Here is a 14068-nt window from a genome sequence, read left to right as displayed (position 1 = left end):
TTTGTGCGCATCTACTTTGCATAAGTCATTGGATAGCTGGAGATTTCCAGACCAATCACTGCATCATCAAGTAATTTTGTCTCTAACATTTGAAATTGAATTATTTTCTCTCTAGAGGTAAAACAACTGAAGGAGAGAAATATGATGGGAAACAACAAGGTGGAGCAATGAGTTACTCCAAAAAGGTTTCTTTGTACTATGCATATTCATTTCTGTACAATTGATTCCCGTGAAAGTATAGAATCACAGACTCATAGAATTGATTGTCTTGGAAAAGACCTCCGAGATCATCGAGTCCAACCCTTGGTCCAACTCCAGTCCGTTCACTAGATCATGGCACTCAGCGCCACGTCCAATCTGTGTTTAAAAATCTCCAGGGATGGTGAATCCACCACGTCTCTGGCAGCCCAGAGAGTATCATATAGTAATTTCATAAATAAATACTGAACTCAGAATATTCAGCATAACAAAGGTTGGGGTTTTTTCTAGTGGTCTGCAATAAGTATTTATAGGGCCAAGATCAGCATGAGAATTTCCCCTGTCATTCAGAGGTGTACTTATCAGATCCAGTAATTTAACAGCCTTATTAGCTACCATCTACTAGCCAGTTTGGTGTAAGCAAATATAGGTAAGTTATTCAGGAGTTACTGTCAGTATACTCTGTGATGGCTGCTTGTCCTCAAGGCTCTGCACAAGATTAGGAGAAAAATCTGTATTTTTGTAAATATTTGTCCCACTTTTCATCAGACCTCAATAGAGACAGAAGTGGAAAAAAAATTATCACTCCATTATGCCCCAAGTCTTGTTTGCATGGCAATTTTGCCAGTCAGCATGGACTTATTTGAGAAGCCCAGCAAGAAAGAATTTTAAGAGCTCAAAGCTGCTTCTCTGATTAAAAAGTGGTTGAGGTGCTTAGGAAGATATTACCAACAGTGTCTTGACATTTCTGCTACTAATTCTCCTCTTACCTTTTGACAACATAGCTGCAGCAGCTTTTTTCTGGACTATGGATTTAAAGACAAAAAAAAATGCACATTAAAAAACCCCAAACGAAACCCCAAAACAAACAAATACACACACAGAGGCACAGAAACCCCCTCTCTCCACTCTCCCCTCCAAACTTCACTCTGTAGTGCTCTCTGGTTTTACATTAGCACTACTTAGTGTTAAAAATGCAATACAATGGATTTCAGGAGGCAATTTCATCATGAAGTGGCTTTTGTCAAAGTTACTCTTATTCTACTATAAAACTTGTGCAGGAGGTTCAGGATAACAGTTCGCTCTCCAGTAAACAAAAGTAGTAACACAGGTTTTTCCTTGCCAGGCATGGAAGGGTGAAATGGTTTCTCCCTCCCTCTCTCCCTACACAATATGTTTGCATTTTGAATACCTCCCAAGTTTCAAAGGTACGGAACTTACCTTCTTACTATACAGTGAGATTGCACCTTGGTCAAAGCGAGGGTTACACAACGATGTAGGAGTTCCTTTTCTTTGTACTTTACAAACTACAAAAATATGGATTATAAGCATGATTCTAGAATAAGGCCTTCTAAGGCTAGCAGGGAGTCTTATTATTGTTGAATATTATTATTGTTGAATATGTCCAAACCAAGAAACAAAAGAACTACTTGCTCTGGAAAGCTCTATTAGTATCAGGTACCAGTGGAGAACACTATTCATATTGCTGCGTTGCATAGTACCTCCCTGAAACCAAGTAGCTGAAACTTTACAAGCCCCTACTCAAGAGCGTGGAAGGTAAGAGCCGGACTCTGCAACAGTAGAATCAAGTTGTTAGTCTAAAATGTGTTCACCCTCAAAACATAAGTGTTTAGGTCAATCCAGAAGAGGTCCTAGGTCTGAAGGATGAAACTAGGGCTGCCAAGCTGTCATGCGGCAGTAATTTTTGTGCTGCATGGTTGTCGCTGAGATATCCCCTCCCTCTCTAACTTTGAAGTCATTCTGATATCTCCATATTAAAATTGTATCCCAGTGTTCGGACACACCTTCACACCTCTCATGACATCATCTGTGTCTTCAGTTCATCAGCCACCACTGAGGTAAAACACAGGGTGATGCCATTACACCATGCCAAAATCCCATCTGGCTTGTCATAACACAGACAAGTGGATCGGCCATTGGCAGCAGGCAGCATCTTGTTATCTCTCACTGTTTTAATTTTATATTCCACTGTGTCTCAATTTAAACATGAGTTAATGATTTCATTTATGCTTCTGCAGCCGAGCCACATTTTTTCTGAAACTTTACTTCTTTCATTTTGTCAGTTTTACTGGCCTTAAAATTGAGATGGCTGCTTTTGGATGAGCAGTGAGAAGACACAGAATTATAGAAGAGGTTGGTTTGGAAAAGACATCCAAAAATCTTCTAGCCCAACCCCTCTGCAAGAAGCATGGACTTCTTCAACTAGATTGGGTTGCTCAGAGGCAGAACCAACTGACAGATATGGGCTTTTACTGAGTACAAGTGTGAAGAGTCAGCAGTCAGAAAAGCAAAGTTAATTCTGATCACTGTGTTCCCCAAAGATTGAGCAGTTGTAGGAAGTGCAGGAAACGCAGCTGGCTTTCCTAATTTTTTTGAGACCAGAATGATCACTTAAACCTTAATTGTTATTACATTTGTGATGTCTGAATCCTAGTAAGGAAACTAGTAAGGGTCTAAATCTCATTAAATAGTCTTTTTGATCTAGCTGTCAATGAAGTGAGTTATGCTGTATGTTGCTGGCTAAGCAAGCAAATAAAATTCTACTTCAACAAAATTAAAATGTGTTATATTTCCTTATACACTAATGTAGAGAGCAAATTGTATCTAAACCACAGAATATATTTCATAAATTATTTCCCAGTACTCACATACACTTTTAGAATCTGAGAGTATAGGAAAATTTTCAGTGCAGATTAAAATGATTTTTAGTCACTTATAGTTACAAGTAGGTGCTCTATAGATCACACTGACAACTTAAATCTCTAAAGTATAAAAGTCAAAGACCTTTGCCCTGCCTAAAAGCAGCTTGAGGGATAAAATCAGGGAATTTCAATTAAGGATGAATGTGCAATTACTTTAAAGAAAAATAAAACCAAGCTTTCCATTAGGAATATATGAGCAGCTCTTTCAAAAAAAATTCTGTCAATACTGTCTCTTCATTCAATTAACTCCTAACCTTCAAGATCACAGATCATTTAATTTGTCACAGCATTGATTAGGCAGCTCTACATTTTGAGAACACTTCTATGCCATTAGGTTATTAGATCCAGCTAATTTCTTTCTCTAGAATTACATGAATACATTTGACACATTCATTAGCTAATGAAGTTAGAAGATTCATATCAAAGCCTTCCTGTAACTATTGTGATCTATAATTCTGAAAACACTGACTTGGAGGCAAAATATATAACCTTTTTCAAGACACAATATGAAACAGCTAGTATTTTGAAACCAAAATTGCCATTTCTGTGCTGCTATGAAGCTGCAAGAGACAACGAAACAATGTTAAGCAACAAAAAAATCCTAAATATTATCTCTCAAAATCATCAGTAATTTAATATCTTAAGTACAAAAGCTCTACCTGGTTGTATTAAAACATATTTGAACTATATTACCTCTCCAAAGAGTAAAGCAATCTCCACATCTACTGCTTGGCTGAATATGAATGCACTAACCCTAACAAGGTATTTTTACAGAGCCAGATTCAGAAGACTTAAAAAAATCACTTTTTTTTCCTATAAATTGAGCTGATACTGTAATAGCTAAAGGAATTTTATTTACAGCAAATAAATAGAAATGCTTCCTTATTTTTTCATGAGGTGTGTAAAAGAAAGCATTTTCCTACCTTAATCAAAGATGCTTGCTGCTGGCTGACTGGAGCAATTTTACTTGCAGCCTAGTAAACTCTTGAGCAGTAATCCTGTTATGTGTCTACAGCAGTTTCATGGGGGTGGGACTTTTATGCAATAATGAATTCACCAGGGAATCTTCCCTTTCAAAGAATGCTGCTGCAGACAAGGAAGCTACTCTATACTTACTGTCACAAGCCCTTGGATGATTAGTTTAAGACACAGGGAGTAAGTACTTGTACGTTCATACAGTGACACAGACTCAAATATTTCCTATATGCTAAAGCTTTGACAGGCTGAAAATTGAAGTATGCTTTACAGGGAAAGTGTATGTATACATGTGTACATATATACATTTTATAGATGTCAAAAAGGAAAATCACAAAAGATAGGTATGAAGAAATTACCTATACAGTCTATAGGGGCGTGGTAAAACAGCATGTGTGGGTCTAGTAGCAATTCTAACCATTTAATCTGAGAAGCAGAAACTCAGAAGTCAGTCATGCCAGCACTTACCCAAAAAAACATTTTGAAGAATATCTTAATCCTAAATGAGAAGCTCCATAAAAAACAGATACACATCCATCCCACTGGCTGTCTCCAATTTCCCTTGTAGAGTGGCAGCACAGATCTAATGAAGTTCTGTAATATGTTAACCCAATAACATAAAAAATAACATCCTGTGAGCTCTCTTACAGAGAGCAGTGATATTTATAGTGATTATTATTAAGATTTATGAGCTAAAAACCTTGGAGAGTATGTGTGGTCACTTGAAATAGTAGATAACAAATATGAGAGCAAATTGATACTTTAGATGAAAGAGGGATATATCTGACAAGGTTAGGGCAGTGAATATGACAAAGGGTAAAGTGTACTAGTATTCAACCAACCACTTCAGTCGAACTCTAAAAAGAATGGTCATATGACCCCATTACAGAATTAAGTGAGAATATCAGCCTTTATTAAATCATTCAGCACTTCTTTTATCTCATTTACAGATAAAAAGCAAAACAAAGCAAAATTTATGCCTACATCTAAAACCAATGCAAAACTGGCAAGTTAAAAATAGGGCCCAAATTAAAACACCTTTCCCAAGCCTTAGCTAATATCTAAACTTAAAAAAGTTCTAAGGGAATCAACGGAATAAATAAAAATAAAATTCCCTAAATACCACTATATTTGCTTCTGTACATATGCATGGGTGTTCAATTGATGACAAGGGTGAGAATTCTGATGCCTTGTCTTTTCAAAATCAGAAAGTGGACCAAAAATAGATGTTTCTTTTCTTAAATCACTGAATGGGTAAGGTTGGAAGGGACCACAGTAGCTCATCTGATCCAACATCCCACTCAGGATGGGTCATCCTAGAGCACATTGCACAGGATTATGTCCGGATGGTTCTTGAATATCTCCAGTGAGGGAGACTCCACAGCTTCTCTGGGCAATCTTTTACAGTGTGTGGCCAGCCTCACAGTAAAGTTCTTCCTCATGTTCAGGTGGAATTTCCTGTGCAGCAGGTTCTACCCATTGCCTTGTGTCTTATTGCTTGGTACCACCAAGAAGAGCCTCATTCCATCCTCTTGGCACCCTCCCTTCAGATACTTGTATACATTGATGAAGGCCCCTCCCAGTCATCTCTTCTGGAAGCTGAACAGACCCACCTCCTTCAGTCTCTCCTCATCAGAGAGTTGCTCCAGTCCCTTACTCAACTTCATCGCACTCCACTGGACCCTGTCCAGGAGCTCCATATCTCTCTTGTCTGGAGGAACCCAGAACTGGTCAGAACACTTCAGGCTAGGCCTTGCCAGGGCTGAGTAGAGGTACAGGATCACTGCCCTCAACCTGCTGGCAATGCTCTTCCTAATGCACCCCAGGATACCATTGGCCTTCTGGGCCACAGGGTCACACTGCTGGTTCGTGGACAGCTTGTTGTCCACCAGGACCCCCAGATCCTTCTCCACAGAGCTGCTTTCCAGCAGGTCAGCCCCCAGCCTCTACTGGTGCCCAGGGTTATTCCTCCACAGGTGCAGGACCTTGCATTTGCCTTTCTTCAGTGTCAGAAGGTTCTTCTCTGCTCATCTCTGAATGGCTGCACAGCCCGCTGGGGTACTGGAAACTCTTCCCAGCTTTGTGTCATCAGCAGGCTTGGATGAAGCAGTAGAGTGTCTTCTGAGCAAGACACTGATAAAGAAGTTAAAACAATACTGGGCCCAGTACTGAAGGTTAGGGAACACCACTAGTGACTGGCCTCCAACCAGACCATGTGTCACTGATAACAACTCTCTGAGATCTGCTGTTCAGCCAGTTCTTAATCCGCTTCACTGTCCACTGATCCAGTCCGTACTTCCTGAGTCTGCTAATGGGGACATTGTGAGAGACAGTGTCAAAAGCCTTGCTGAAGTCAAGGGAAACAATACCCACTGCTCTCCCCTCATCCATACAGGTAACCGTTTCATTGTAGAAGGCAATCAGGTTGGTCAAGCATGATTTACTTAAGGTAATTCTTCCAGCAATTCCATTTGTCTGGCACTAATATAGCTTTCTTGTTAGCTAACTCATCACATGTACAAACAAGCATACCTTCTGTATAAATTTCAGCATTCATTCAGTGTGTGAAAGACAAATTCAGCTCCCTTCCCTTCAAAAACAACTTCCATTTCCAAATTCTATGCAAGTGTCCTAAGTCACAAGTCACAGAGTCATCTGTGTGCTTACCACACCTTCTTTTGAAACTGCCCCAACGGGCATACCACACTCAAGAATCCAAATTACTTAAAAGACAAACCAAAAGAATAAACATAATCCTAGAATGTTCAAATGCAAACATTACCTGAATAGCAGGTAACAACCTTACCTAAAGTAGAATTCTGAGGGGTTTATTTCAAAAGAAATGAAAAGAATTTAAAATTGCTCAACTCAAAGGGCAGAAGGTGAAGGAAGAACAGCAAGGGAAGAGAATGATAATATTTAGCTATGTCAAAAGCAAGAGCAGAGATGTTTCCCATCTTTAAAGCATAACAAGATGCCATAAAAAGCAAGAAGTTTAAGCTGCAGGAAAAGACTTTTTTTCAATGCCTAATATGGAACTGCCAGTAAAGAGGGAGACCATTTGGTCTTCCAATTTCCCTAAGAGCCTTTAAGAAAAAGTCAAAAAAGTATCATCAGTATTCTGAGGAGAGTCGATTTTGAGTGAGGTGATCTGTACATGCCTCCAAAAGTTTTTCTGCTCAAGTTCCACAAATTAAGCAGGCAGAAGCAAAGCATGTTGCTGTCAGAAATAATTTTATCCAAAGCAAAAGTATACATCTTTTTACTTTGTGCAAATATTTAAAATAATTATTGTCATAGGAATTATTTATGTCAATAGAAGTGTGAATGCCATCCTGCTAATAAGAATCTTAAAAGTAATATGCCACCAATTTATCATTTCAATTCAATTTTGAATATATACTTGATTCATTAATTGAAAAGCTTTTACCTTCACTTTAGAAAACCTAAAAGAGTATAGGTTATGTATCTAAATTAAACTTGCTCTTTTCTCCATTTGTTACAAATATTAGGAGCATTTAAGACTTCTTTTCGTAGCTGAAGAACAAAACCTCTGTGTCACATGTACTAGCCTTCTCCAAGTACTCTGATTCTATTCTTTGTATGAAGTAATTACAGCTTGGTAGATCTTAGAACTTAATTATTCTGCCCTAACAGACTGATTTTACCTAAAACCTTCTTTTATTAATCTAATATACAGTTCAAAGGCTGTTTCACCTTCTGGCTTGTGCACTGTTTGTATTAAATTGCTGCTTAACTCATTTTCATGTACTTTAAAGATTACTTCATGGTAAAGTGATGTCAGACAGCAAAGGTACTGTCTTTTAAGTAAATAAATTACATGCAGCCCCCTTTGCTACTGCTAGATACCCAGAGTTGCAGTTACACTTCTTCCATTTCATAGTTGTTACTAATCAGTAATGGGTAAAATTCCTCTATATAGCTGTTCTTTAATTACTTAAATTGTAGTGTTTTGAAAGTAGAAAATGCCCTTTGATAAAGGAAATTAAATTCCAAAAATTGCCATCTTTCTTCAAGCAATGATTTGATTTACTGGTATTGTGTTGGAGAACTGTGACGGGTGTTTAGCAATACTTGCACATCATCAAATCGAATAATGTTTCAGGGAAAAACACAAAACACTTTAGATATTGGAAAGTGCATTTCATCTGAAAGTTGTAAACAGAGACTCCAACTATTACAAACAGATTTGAGCAGAATCATGACTCAATGGCATTTAACACAAATAAGACATAAATCTTCTCACATATGTGTTTTCTTTTCCCCTTTCAATCAGAGGAGCTCAATCTGCATCTCTACAAAACACAAAATCTCTGATAATTTTTGTTACTTTTCCATGCTAAAGTATAGATCATGTGGACAACTCATATTGAGCTCACATGTATTCTGTATTTCAGTAAAATATTGAGAATATGTGGTGTCTATCACTTCTTGCTCTGGTGATATATAGGCTTCTGTATATAGTCAGTTCTTCTAATCATTAGGAAAACAACAGAGCTCTCATTACCTCTTGAGAGTAAAAAAAATACCACCACTATTATTCATCAGGGGAATACTTCAGATTTCTTTGTAACAAGGGCTGTCAAAAGAGAACCTGAGGCACCCCTCTGTAGAGTCATCTGGGTGTATCTAAAAAGATTGCAGAACTGTACTTAAAGTTATTTTTGAGAAAGCCTATTAAAAAAATGTCATCCTGTACCATAATACAAATACCTTGAAAAAATATTTTCATTGCAGAGGTTTGTCTATACAGCCTAGGTAATAACATCTGGAGAGGCTGGGTCAACACATTTACCGTAAACATACTTCCCACAAAAACAGTAATATCATAAATTCATATAATTGTAGTGAAGAAGATATGAAAAAATACAAGACAGACCTATATACTACAAATAGACTGGACTATGTTGAAGAGTATTAGAGTGAGAAAAAGTTAATTAATGCCCCTGAGAATATTTGCTCCGTTAAGGTGTTAAAGTCTTCTGTATTTATTTTTTTAAACTCTACTCTTCTATTGTATGCAAAATAAATGATTGGAGTGAGAAAATACTTTGTAAGCTGCTGCAAAGAAGACTAGCAAAGACTTGTGCATTTTCCAATTGACTTACACAACTGACTTGTTGTGTGATTATTTGCTAATGCTAGCCTAAGGTTCTTAGAAACTTCGAGGAAAAGACATGTTTTTCTTTCTACAGTTTTTCTGGAGATGCATCACTGCGCTAATGTACTGCTTACCAGACTGAACAAACTGCTTTCCAAACTTTTACTAAGCACACAGCTTTTATCCCAAGTATTATAGTGTTTATGTCAATACAATTCTTAATGCATTCCTGTTGCTAGGATAAGTTTGTTTACAGCTTGGTGATGAAGTAACTCTTATACATTTTTTCTGAGGATCCCCTGTTTTGTTCATTGACTAAATAGTTACATTTAACCTCCCTTGCCCTCTATGAGTGGGCAGCGCTTCCTCTCTTTGAATCATATCTGATATTTCAATGGCAGCATCAGTTCTTGCCAGCACCAAGGACATTGTGCTAGCATCCTATTTATACTGCAAGCAAAAATAATTGCATCTCCTCTCTTCTCAAAACCAGGCACTGAAATGAAAGCAACCCAATATACTCTAATAAGACTTCCTTCTACAAAAGTATTTATCCTCATGTGTTACTACAGGAAATTAAAAGCAGCTTTCCTCTTATTTAATTAAAAGGTGTAATATGGTTTAACAGTTATTAAAATGAAGAGGACAGCTTTTCTTCTTTTAAGCATCATTAGTCTTGGAAATTTTCTTTTCTTATCAAGCCAGAGGAAGACATGTTAGGTTTCAGACTGGTGGAGAAATTAGGAAAAGACTGCTATATCTAAAGTACCACTGGGCACTAATGAAATAGATAGAATACTAAAGACTGAAAATATCTTCACTTATTTATTCAAAACTCTCAGTTTTCCTGGTTAAATTATCTCTATTATTTGTACAAAGGTCATGTTTAGTTATACCAGATGTGTTTCATTTGATTATATAACTTAACATTTCAACAGGATAACTCCTTCACTTCTCATGGCACTATGGAGGACAATCATCATGCTCAAAATGCTGGTAAAGTAACTAAGGGAGGAAAGCATCCTCACTACCTAATTCTGCACAGAGCATGCTGACAAATAAGGTAGGAAAGGAAAAAACATAGGGGAATTCTAAACTTCCTACTGACAAATTATTGTGTTGTTTATTTTCAAGTTATTTATTCATTAGGGCATAAACCAGAACTCAACTGAAAACTGCCAGGCTCAGAAAAAAAAGAAATAATTTCTACGTATTAAATGATTATGTAATTATTTTAAACAAAGTAGAATGATATTAGAAAGAAAAAAATTATTTCAGAAAGTTTATGAGTCATTTAGTAGTGGAGACCCCACTTCACAAAAATCTAGTTTGAACAGGTATCAGAAACTAGGTTTCTTAATTTTCTATCATCACTGTGGACCAGCATAAGCATTAAATATTTTTTGAGATGCAAGAGAAACTGAAAGTAGGAAGAATGATTTGCTATAGCCAAAAATGATGTTTGGGAGGCTTAAGTTGGAATGTAGAAATACTTTGTTCCTTCAGGAGAGAACAAATTATCCAAGGCCACTGCAGTCTCGATCAATGAAGTTTTCAAGACTCTGCTGGACAAAAAGCTCAATTTCAAGTAGCACATTCAATCACAATAGTGATTGCTGACCATTACAGGACAGCTACATAGAGGGGCAAAGATTTTAGACATATATAAGGTTGCAGAATACAGACTGAAGTCCAGGTCATCTGCTGAGGTGAAATCTCAGGAGTAAAAAGACAGTTCTAACATTTTATGGAGAGACTGATAGATTGAGATTAAACTCAGGAGAGCCCATCTTCCTTCCTGAAATCAAACTGCAGTTTTCATGTGCTTATAGGCAGTATAAATAAGGATGAAAACCTCCAATTATTGGTTAAAATCATGATCCCCTTATATTGAGGGCTCTGTCACTGATTTGAACAGGTGCAGGTTTTCAGCTAACTTGCTCTGTTCCAGAGTACTTGTTCTTAAAAGAAACTCCAAAAAAACCCCACCAAACCCCATCCACCTGCACACCCTGCCTCCCACAAAAAACCTCAACGAAACAGCAAACCAAACAACTCCAGCAAACCAGTCAACCCTGAGACACAAGTAAATTGAGTAATTCTGTCATGGAACAAATCTGAAATTCTCTCATGGAATAAATCTAAACCCATGGCTACATGGCAGAAGTATGACTGGATGACAGTTTTGCTATCTTGTTTCAAAACACTGGAAAGTATTCCTCATAACTCTTGATACTGCAGGAGTTATTGCATTTGTCATGAATAACTAAACAGATTATAAATACTTTCACTTTGATATTCACAGACTGATATAAAAACATTAAAACATTCTCTTAGTTTCCTGTTTCCCATGACTTCCATCTCATATCTTTCTTAGTGACCTCTGAGAAGGGTAATTTTTTTCTCCTCTAGTTTCTTTGAAAATTAATGTAGCCAAAATCAGAATGAGGACCACTATTTAGGGGTTGTTTTCTGTTATTTTTCTTCTTATTTTTTTTCTTCCCATATTTATTTGGAATTCTCTTTCTTCTTTTTTTTTTTTAATATTCTGATGCACTTTTTTGCTTTATTTGTCTAGGTTTTACTGTCATTGCATAAAGCTCTTCAAATATTTGTAAACTATTATGAGCGAGTTTTGTTGCTTTAAATTGTCATCCCTCCAGCTGTAATTGTGATAAGTTTTGTTTTGAGTGCATTTTTTTAAATACATGTAGTATCTTAAATATATTTATTTCACAGTTATTCTAGGGCCTGGGGTAACCAACTGAATTAAGCCATAGAAGGGCAACTAATCTTCAGGATTTAATTTTCTATATAAATTATGCACTAAAACTGATTTTAAATAGCAAACCAATGATTTGCTAATATGCTCTAACATTCTTCCAAACAGCAGTAAGAAAAATATAAAACTTTGCACAATGTGCAGATAATAAAAATCCTGAAAAATCTGTACCAGATGGTGGTGTGTTTTTATTTTTGTTTTTGGGAGTCTTTTTAGTTTTGGGTTTGTTTTTTCTTAATTGTTTGGCTTTTTTTTAGAAAGGAAAACTTAAACTGTGGACCTCCTTTAAGAGGCAACATGTAGTAGACAACAAAAAGAGCTAGTGATCACAGAGTAACTGAACTGGGTTCTGCAGTATGACTTCAGTGAAAGTAGACAGAAGTATGACTTGCTGGCATGATACCCTGCAGAAACTCACCTTTACAGTTTATCTGTCTCTTATAAACAGCTTGAATTACTTGTATGAACAGTCAGCAGTTTGGATTAGTAGCTGCTTACAAGTGGCATTCGCAGGAGATCATACTGGGCTTAGAAGCGTTTTTATAATAAAATCAGACAAGGTGAAAGATGCAGTCCACCAATCTCAGTGTGGGGCGGTTGCTGATACCCTGGAGGACAGCTTAGAAGCACACTAAGATTCAGCAGTGTCATGAGGTTCAAAGACAAATGAGCAACTCCGACCCTGACAGCAGGCAAGCCCATGCACTGCAAAGTAGAGGCCAGGCACAGACTGATATGGTGTCCAAAGGGAACCCAAGGGCATGGTGGAAAACAAGCTGAACAAGAATCAGTAGTGAGCCATTGCTGCAACTATGTCTGTGTGTTGGGCTGCAATGAAAGAGAATTGCCAATGTACCAAGGGAGTGGGTTATTCTCCACTCGGCACCAGTGAGGAGTGGCTGAGGGAACTGAGGTTGTTTAAGCTAGAAAAGAGATGGTTGTACTCTAAGAGGAGAGATACAGAAGGGGTTGCAAGACTCTCCTCAGACAAGCAGAGCAAATGGTCAAGGTGACAGTGATGAATACCAAGAGAAATTACACAGGATGTGATCTAAATAATGAAAGCAATTAAGCACCAAAGCAAGGGTCCAGAGAAGCTTGGATTCTCCATATCTGAAGATTTGCAAGACAAGAGAAAAAACCTGATCTACCTTTAAAATTGGTCTTTATTTGAAAAGGAGCTTGTAGTTGATAGCTCCAGATGTCACTTCCAACCTAAATTTTCCTAAGATTCCACATACTTCAGAACTGCTTCAACAGCATACCACAGAGGATGCTTAGGGTTTCATTGAAGTGGACAAGTTTCCCCTGCAGCTTGCTAATATAATCATAGAAGATTCACAAAAAAACCCAAGAAAGTGTCAGATCCACCACTTGATTTATTAGCAAACATTATCTCTTTGTTAGCTACAAAACACAACCTAAATACTGTGGCTGTACCAATGGACACTTCTCCAAAGTACATAGCTTACATGAAGGAAGCCTATTTCCATGTCTTCCATCCCATTTTCAAAAGCTGCCTCAGTTTGTAATTGGTTTTTACTAAGCTATCCATAACAAAAGAAAGAGAAATGAAGAGAAAGGAAACAAAAAGAAAGTTTTGATTGCTTTTGTGTGCTAAGAAATGAAGCTGGGGGCTAGAAATAGCAGGTCTGGCATTTTCTCTCTCTTCCCCCCTTTTCTTCCTCTGTCTCTTCTCCCTAATTTTTTATTGACCTCAGAATCCACTGATTTCACAACATTACAAAGAAGAATTATTATCTCTTTATCTTTTAAAAGGTATAATTTCAGGTGCACTATTGTGAACTGCATGGTAACATTACATCTTTTATCTTTAGAGCTTGCAAGACCAAGAAAATAGATGAAGCAAGCAAGATAGAGAACATAAGTGGATGTGTAGAAAGGAAATACTTTTAATTTAGTGACAAGGACTATAATAAGTTTTGTTCACCATGTATCTGGCTTGCATATTCTAATTATAACTTACTCAAAGATTTGTGTTGCAAATGAACATCTGGATTTTGTCCATCCAGCTGTAATGTTACTTGCTCTGCTTTTTATTCCAAATTTATTTTCCCATAACTCTTTAAAGCATTTCCCCTTTCCCAATGGAGTTGTTCCTACCAGATAATATTTACGTGTCCGCCTCATGCCTAGATTTTCAGTAGTTTTCCCGCAACTATTTTCAAGCATCAGAAACAAAGTGGAAACATATCACTGCACAGAGTTATGTTCGCGTGACAGAATTTTAATGTAGAAGGGGAAATA

At 37.2% G+C, this 14068-nt stretch overlaps 1 protein-coding gene across 1 annotated transcript in view; it reads right to left on the bottom strand.

Moving 5' to 3' along the window:
* Positions 1–3867, bottom strand: part of DLC1 (DLC1 Rho GTPase activating protein) — a 254667-nt gene extending 250800 nt beyond the window's left edge. Inside the window, exon 1 of the mRNA XM_071556429.1 lies at positions 3845–3867. The gene's annotated coding sequence lies outside the window, so the exon portion shown is untranslated. The remainder of the gene's footprint in view (positions 1–3844) is intronic.
* Between the last annotated feature and the right edge of the window lie 10201 nt (positions 3868–14068).

Source organism: Pithys albifrons, chromosome 5 (genome assembly GCF_047495875.1).
Source record: "Pithys albifrons albifrons isolate INPA30051 chromosome 5, PitAlb_v1, whole genome shotgun sequence".
Taxonomy (NCBI): Eukaryota; Metazoa; Chordata; class Aves; order Passeriformes; family Thamnophilidae; genus Pithys; species Pithys albifrons.
Note: the sequence above shows the minus strand (reverse complement) of the source record. Positions and strands in the feature narration are given on the sequence as shown.